The sequence below is a fragment of the Fukomys damarensis genome, unplaced genomic scaffold (assembly GCF_012274545.1).
Source record: "Fukomys damarensis isolate Sample0158 unplaced genomic scaffold, DMR_v1.0_HiC HiC_scaffold_7, whole genome shotgun sequence".
Taxonomy (NCBI): Eukaryota; Metazoa; Chordata; class Mammalia; order Rodentia; family Bathyergidae; genus Fukomys; species Fukomys damarensis.
The window spans coordinates 19,567,760-19,575,697 of NW_022900919.1; the positions used below are offsets into that span (position 1 = coordinate 19,567,760).

A 7,938-nucleotide genomic window follows, 5' to 3' on the forward strand; every position below is an offset into this window, starting at 1 on the left:
AGGGAGCGGGAGGGAGAGAGGGAGGAGGTCAGTTTCTAAGGAACCAGACAGATCTGTTTGGCCTGTTGTGTCAGCTGGGGAGGTAGACGCAGCTGAGCAGGGAGGGACAGGAGGAAAGAGGCTCCGGCTTGGGCTGGGCTCTCCATGGAGGATGGCCTGGGGCCCGAAAGGACAGCATCCTGGGGAAGCATAGAGACGGGCAGGGCTGGGGCATCTGCTCCTCTGAGTGAACAACCCTGCACTGTGCTCCTTCCTGACCCTACAGATGTGCGGAGGGGCTGGTGGCACAGTCTGGCAGACCCAGACAGGTCTCCTGCCTTGCAGAATGCTCATTGTCAAATACAGGAGCTAGGAGCGAAACGTGGCTTCCCTGCACCTCTGGATTCTTTAGCTGGAATATGAATTAAATTGAAATGAAACAGATTAACAGGAGAACATCTCGGCCTGCAGGGTGCAGCTCAGTGGTACAGTGGCCCTGAGCAGCTTTCCCAGCACCAGTGGGTAGGAGCAGTGGTTGGGGCATCTGGGGCTGGTGGGGACACAATCTATGGCAGATGAGGGGAGGAGACAGTGAGTGAAGTTTGTCCTGAGACGAAGGTGACACCCAAGTCCCAGCACCCTCAGAAGACCCGGCCAAGGTCTGTCCACACCCCCTGTGGATCAGATTCCTGGGGAGGGCGTTAGGACGATCAAAGTCCTTCAGGGAGGACTTTGGATAGAGAAAGGGAGCTCAGAAAAAGCCTTTCTGCCTTTGCTGATCCCCAAGAGGCCTGCATTTCAGGTAGCCCACTCACAAGAGCTGTGCATTTCAGGGCCTTTCCCCAACTCCTTCAGCAGCTAACTGCCAGAAGGAGAGCTTTGGCTAGGAAATCAGGAAGACAAAAAGATTTACAAATTCATTATGAGCATGAGAACATCACAAGAAAAAACAGGTACCCCACAACCCAGTGCAAAAATTTGTTTTCAATCCAGAGGATTGAACCCAAGACCTCCACACTGAACTATATCCTCAGATTTTTTTTTTTTTTTTTTGTACTGGGGATCGACCTCCAGCCCTTGTGCTTGAAAGGCAGGCAAATCCCCTGCCCATCATTTTTTATTATTTATTTTGAGACGGAGTCCTACTAAATTACTCAGTGAAGGCCCCCCCACCCCCAAATCAGACTCTCGCCAGAGAAGACTGGCTACCACACCCATAGGAGCACAGAGAGAGCAAGAAGCCAGCAGGCGCCCTGCTGCTCTCACCACCGCCCTGTTTATCAGCCAGCCCATGGCCCACCACCCATGGGACTCTAAGAGTTTCCGTCCTCTTGACCAGCGACCCCCCAACTTGAAATGCCCCATATCAACCACAAGCACCCTCCTCTCAGTGCCAATGGCTTTAATGCCCTTGGCCCATCTGCAACCAGATGGCAATAAACTCATTACATGTTGCTTAGACTTTGCCTGCGCCAGTGGTCTCAATGATGCCTCAGTCTGACCTTACACTCAGGCTGGGCTCCAACCAGGAATCCTCCTGCCTCAGCCTCCCAGAGTGCTGGGATTATAGACATTCACTGTTATGCTGGGCTGACCCAATGCAATTGAAACTGTATTTGCTCTCTTTACAGAGGAGAGAGGAGGTAGATGTAGGCCTCTCAGGGGACAGGAAACGATCGTGAGGAGAGAACTCATGGGCCTGAAGAATAGGTACTATAACCTGAGGCAAAGTCCCTCTTGGACATGAAGTACACCTCTGGTCTTCTTTCCTGCAATATGTGTGAGTCACTCCCCAGGGACAAGGTTCCAGCAGACAGGGTCCAAGACAACTGAATTCTTTCTGGAGGACACCGTCTCAGGACAGATCTATATAACGATCACATTCATCATAGGGGATTTGTACCTGTATATGATATATCTTGCTTCTTCTGTTTTTGCTATTTTCCCCCTGACCCCTTTCCCTCCTCATATAAAAAAGCTTTGTTTCCATTTTTCCTTATATTTTCACAACTTTTCTTTCGCTTCTTCCTTACCTTGTTCCCTTTCTTATTTGAACATTTTCTTCCCATTTCCCAATATCTACTATATGTTGTAGTTCCCATTTCCACTTTCAGTTTCTCACAGCAGAGAAATAGTGCAATACTTAAACATGTGTGTCTGATTTACTTCACTTAAGAGTATGGTCTTAGGGCCGAGGATTTAGCTCAGTGGTTTCACCGCCTTCTGCATAAGGACCTGAGTTCGAGCCCCGGTACCAAAATGTCATCCTTCTTTATGGCAGAGTAGTGCTCCGTTGTATTAAAAAAAAATTATCTTTAGCCTTTCATCAGTTGATGGGCATTTGGGCTGTTACCAAGACTTAGCTATTACAAACTGTGCCTCTATAAACATGGCAGTGCGTATATTGCTGTTGCATGATGCTTTTAATTCTTTCAGGAAGATACCAAGAAAGGGAATAACTGGGTCAGTGGAACCTCTAGTTTTAGTTCTTTGAGAAATCTCCACACTGATCTCCACCGTGGTTGCACCAGTCTACACTCCCACCAGCAGTGGAGCAGGGTTCCTCTTTCTCCACAGCCCTACCAACATTTGTTATTCTGTGATTTCTTGATAGCAGCCATTCTTTCTGGAGTGAGGTGGAATCTCAGTGTTGTTTTCATTTGCATCACTCAAATGACCAGTGATGTGGAACATTTTTTCCTATGTTTATTTGCTGTTTCTACTTCTTCATCTGAGAAGTGTGTATTCATTTCAGATGCCCATTTTTGGGTTGGGTCTTGAAATTTGGTGGGGGGGGGTCTGGTTTTTTAAGTTTTTTTTTTCAAAAGGTTTCAAACATTTATTGTTGACTCATTAGTGCTGATCAAAGAACAAGGTTCCTGATTAAGCACGTTCAGCTGTCCAGCCAATGGTATTTTTAAGCTTGATATGGTAATGTAAGCTTGACCATGATAAAGAATGTATCATTTTGTGACTTCCAGAGTGAAACATGCTGTGGCTCATGTTCAGTTTCTTACAGTCCCAGCTTGGCCCTCCTCCGGTGTCTCCTCTTGGAGTTGTACCTGATTTTATTACCAGTCTTCATCTGAATCCACTGAGGGATGGGGTGGTCTGCTTTTGCTTCTTAGCCAGGAATCACTTGATTCTGAAAGTCTTGTGAGATGTGGTTAGGCACGGAGGTGAGCGCATGCACAGGGGAGGATAGGAGCAGAAGAGAGCTTGAGTTCTTTACCTCTTCTAGATAGTAGTCCTTTGAGGAACATCTGGCCAAAAATTTTCCCCCACTGCCGGATGTCTCAAAAGGGAAAATTTAAAAGCTACTGAACAGGAGAAACAGGTATGAGGGTACACATCTGTAATCCCAGCATGGGTTATCTTTTCACTGAGCCATCCACACCCCCAGCCTCTTTTTTATTTTTTGAGACAATGAATATCTCAGTAAGTGCTAAATTGTCAAGTTGCCCAGGCTGGGCTTGAACTTGCAATCCTTCTGTCTCAGCCTCCCAGAGTTCTGGGACTACAGGTGTGTGCTACCACGCCTAGGTCCTTCTCAGAATTTAAAAAGGACTGGGGATGTAACTCAGTGGTAGAGAGCCCCTGGTTCAATCTCCAGCAACACATAACAACAACAGCAATAAAAAACTCATTTAACACTAAAAGATTGTATCAGTGTTGTAAAGTTTGCGAGGGACTAGATTTAATACAGGATGCATAAAATTAATTTTAAAAATACAGGACACATAATTTAGAAGATTATTTTGTAATATTGACCCCAAAAGTCAAATGTAGAGGAGTACAAGACATCTGTCCACACATTAAAGACCCAAAGAATCCAGCTAAGGCCCTGGATCCCATGGCAATGTCCCAGTCAAGTCCAGCTGAAGGCCTCGAGCCCAAGGCAATGTCTCATCCTTGTCTGTATCAAGGGTCTGCACTGGGAAGGCCCAAAGACCAGTGGTATAAGCTAGCAAGTCTGAAGGATTGGTGCCACCAGGCTGAGGGATCTGCATGGGGCCAGGAAGCCACGCTCAAGGAAAAGACCAGAGCTCCCCTGAGAATACAGCCAACCCCACAATGGCGAGGACCCGAGCTCCTGTGCTGAGGAGAACAGCTGAATTCACATCAAGAAAACCAGCTGTGACAAGCCTCTTCCGGTAAATCAACAGCACACAAGCTTCCCCTCCAGTTCTCTTTTCCAACCATCGGCAGGCATCCCCAGCTGGGTCTTCCATGCCCAGCCACGCTGAGTCGGTTCAGCTGGGTGTTCCAAGTTGACCACTAGTTAATCCACCACACTCAGGTTGGAAAACTTAGGGGGACGATGCCAGAAGTTGGCAGGGCTCAGGGATCCACGGCCGGGCTTATGGGGGTGGCCCACGCCCTCCCACTCTCCAAATAATCTGCAAGACCCTTCTCTCGCAGTCTCAGGCAGAGGCGCGAGCAGACATTGGCCACGGTCATTTTCAGGTTGGGGGCAGCCTCTGTTCTGGGATATCAGCTCATGAATGTGGGCATGCCTGGCTTTGAGCTTCCTGCAGCCTCCAGGAATAGCAGATCGGATGTTCCCAATGTGGTGAGCGTGGTTCTGAAAGACAACTAAGAAACAAAATAAGACATATGTCAAAATGCCACTTACGTAAATTTAAAAAGTGAAACAAATAATCCAATAGGAAATAAGCCAAAGATGAAAAGACACCATGGAAAACAAGATAGGGATGGCAGATAAAGGCCTGCAAAGGTGTTCAACATTATTGATTATCAGGGAAATGCAAAGTCAAATCACAGTAGCCCCGGCCTGGTGCTGCATACCTGTAATCTCAGCACTCAGGAGGCTGAGGCTGAGGCAGGAAGATTGCCTCGAGTTCAAAGCATGACACATGGTGAGTTTAAGGCCTAACTATATAGCAAAACCTTGTCTCAAAAACAAAAACAAAACAAAACAAAAAAAAAACGTCAGGCATGACATCTATCTGTTGTTCCACTTTGGAGGTAGAGGCAGGAGGATCACTTAAAAAAAAAGAAAAAACTCACACACAAAAAAAACCTGCATGTACCTCAAAGGCATTATGGGGAGGGGGAGCAAATCTCAAAAGGTTACCCACTATGTGATTCACTTCATATAACTTGGTGTGTGTGTGTATGTAGAGGGGCTACTGAGGATTGAACCCAGGGCCTTTTCACTGAGCTACAGTCCCAGCTCTTTATTATTTATTTTGAGACACGGTCTAAGTTACTAAATTACCCAAGCTGGGCTTGCACTTGGCATCCTCCTGCCTTAGCCTCCCAGAGTGGGCAACATAGTGAGTTCAAGAACTACATAGGGAGACCCTGTCTAAAAAAAAAAAAAAAAAAAAAAAAAAAAAAAAAAAAAAAAGAACAAGTATATGCCATTGCACCTGGCCAGATGACAACTGTAAAGAGATTAGCCTTTGCCAGGGGACAGGTATAGAAACAAGGGGACAGGAACGTGAGACAAGGAGTTTGTAGTGTCTTCATTATGGTGGTGGGTACATTCCTGGGGTCAAACTGCACAGAACTATGCAGGGGTGCACAGGCAAAGGCATACAAAAACTGAGTAATAAGGTTTGTAGTCAATTTAGTAGTTTTTTGTTTTTTGTACCAGGGATCAAACTCAGGGCCTTGCACTTTTGAGGCAGGCGCAGTGCCACTGAATAAATCCCCGGCCCAATTTAGTAGTTTGTACTAGTGCCCATTTCTTGATCTGGGCTATTTTACTCCAGTTATGGAATGTCACTGTTGGGGGAAACTCCTGTAGGATTCCCTGTTCTATTTCTTGCAACTTCCTGGAAGTCTATAATTATTTCAGATTAAAGGAGTAAAAGCAACTGAAGCTACACTTCCACTGTACATATTCAGGAACATTAAAAACAAAAGCAAGCATATGCAACCCCTTAGAAGGGTGGGAGTTGGGACGAAGATAAAAGGAGAACAGCAGCGACATTAATCAAGGGCCCTGTGACCAGAGATGATGAAGTGACCAGAGCTGAACAGCCGGAATCTCCCCTGCCTGCACCTGCACCCTGAGCGCAAAGGACAGGTCCCCACGGGTGCGGCAGGGGCACACATCAGTAACATGAAGGCTAGGACCTTGGTCCTAGACCCTGAACCAGAATTTATCTTTTCCTTTACTCAGCTGAAGGCTGGCGGGAGAGGAGGTACAGGAAAAGCCAGGAGGCAGGAGGAGGAAAGGATGCTGAGGAGGCAAGAGGTGGAGCAAACACGTTTCTCTTTGGAGTTCTGGGGGGCGCCGGTACCAGATGGATCACAGAAGCCAATGACCTCTGGGTGCAGAGACTCTGTGGAGGAGCCTGGGCTTGCAGGGAACCAGGGAGTGCTGACTTTCTGCGTGGCCTCCGAGGCCCCAATGACATTTGGCAAGACCCTAATTTAGCGGTGCCTTCATGGTCCTTAGCAAGCAATGCTCCCTCACACACACCCCGCATTATTTGGGGGAACTTTTAAGGCCTTTGCATAAAGCCCACAGCCTTGGCCATAAATGTAGTGTTTTACTGCTAACTGAGTAAGTGAGGAAGAGACAACTGAGGAAGTAAGTATGCAAAGGCTTATAGACCAAGATGCTCTTCCCGACAGTTAAGATAACAAAAAATTAGGTAGGCCCCGGGGTGTAGCTCAGTGGTGCTGTGCCTGCCTGATAAGCTCAAGGTCCTGAGTTCAATCCCTTCTGCAAAAAAAAACCCAACAAAACAAAACAAAAAAAAACCCAAGAAAAGTTAGAAGCAGCATCACATTTAATAGTAAAGACTTATTTTAAAATATGTTGCATTAGATACATTAAAATGAATACCTTAAAATGAAGGTATGCAATTTGTTTTGTTTTTGAGACAGGGTTTTGTTATATAGTGTTCAGGCTGGACTTGAACTATGTTCTCCAGGCTGACCTCAAAATCACAGCGATCCTCCTGCCTCAGCCTCCAAGTGCTGGGATGACAGGTACACGGCACCATGCCTGGGAATAATTTTTAATGTTGTGAAAAAAATGTGATATATTGCTGTCTAAAGGGAAGTCACAAAGAGGTAAGTACTCAATAATCCTTTTTCAAAAAGATGTAAATGTGTAATAATGTAGAAAAGAGGCTGGAGGATAGTCACCAGAATAGTCACAGCAATAGATGTATGGTTTGGGTGATTTTACTTCATGTAAATTACATCTCAACTTTTTTTTATTTCATTTTTCCCCCTTATGTTCGGGGTCACCAAGAGCCTCGCGCATGATAAGCCCGTTCTACTGCTGAGCTACACCCTCAGCCAAAAGTGTTTAAAAATCACACTAGTTAATAGTTCACCTGGGTAAAGCAAAATTATGGGTAATACTTTTTCAACTTTTCTGTCCTAAGCACGTTAATGTCTACAAACATGTAACAAAATAACCACTTCAGTTCTTTTTCTGTCGGATCCCCGCAGCTCAGCGGAACCGAGGCAGGAGACAGGGCAAGCTTGGGCCTCTGGCTCTAGCCAGGATGGCACCAGCCTGGCCTCTGTTTCTCCCCGGCCCTTCTGTCTGCTGGGTCCGGCCAGCTCAGCCAAGCAGCCGCCCAGAACTGGTTGTTTCGGACGCCGCCCAGAATGCTGCTGCTGCTGTTGCTTTCCTGGAAGACAGAAGTAGAACACAAGGGCTGCGGAGGGCAGGACAAGGTCACAGATAAAGGGAGATATTTATAACCGTATCCTTCAGCCCTCCCCAGCTCTTCTCTCCTTTTACCGCTCCGTCCATGGCAGTGTGGGGGGCGGCGGCAAGCACCCTTGCCCGCTCTGCCTGCTTTCCCTGGCCTCGTCCTGGCAACACCACCGGGTCCCAGAGTTGCCCAGGTGCCAGGTGCCCCCCAGCTGGTCTGGGCCCGCTTTGCACGGACGAGCTCCGGCTCACAGGCTGCGGGACTCGCCCGGGAAACAACACAGCGAACCGGTTAGGTGGTGCGG

The 7,938-nt window shown here is 47.1% G+C and overlaps 1 pseudogene; it reads right to left on the minus strand.

Annotated features, from left to right (window-relative positions):
* Positions 1 to 2,992: 2,992 nt before the first annotated feature.
* On the minus strand, positions 2,993 to 3,168 carry LOC104860156 (annotated as a pseudogene).
* Positions 3,169 to 7,938: the final 4,770 nt, after the last annotated feature.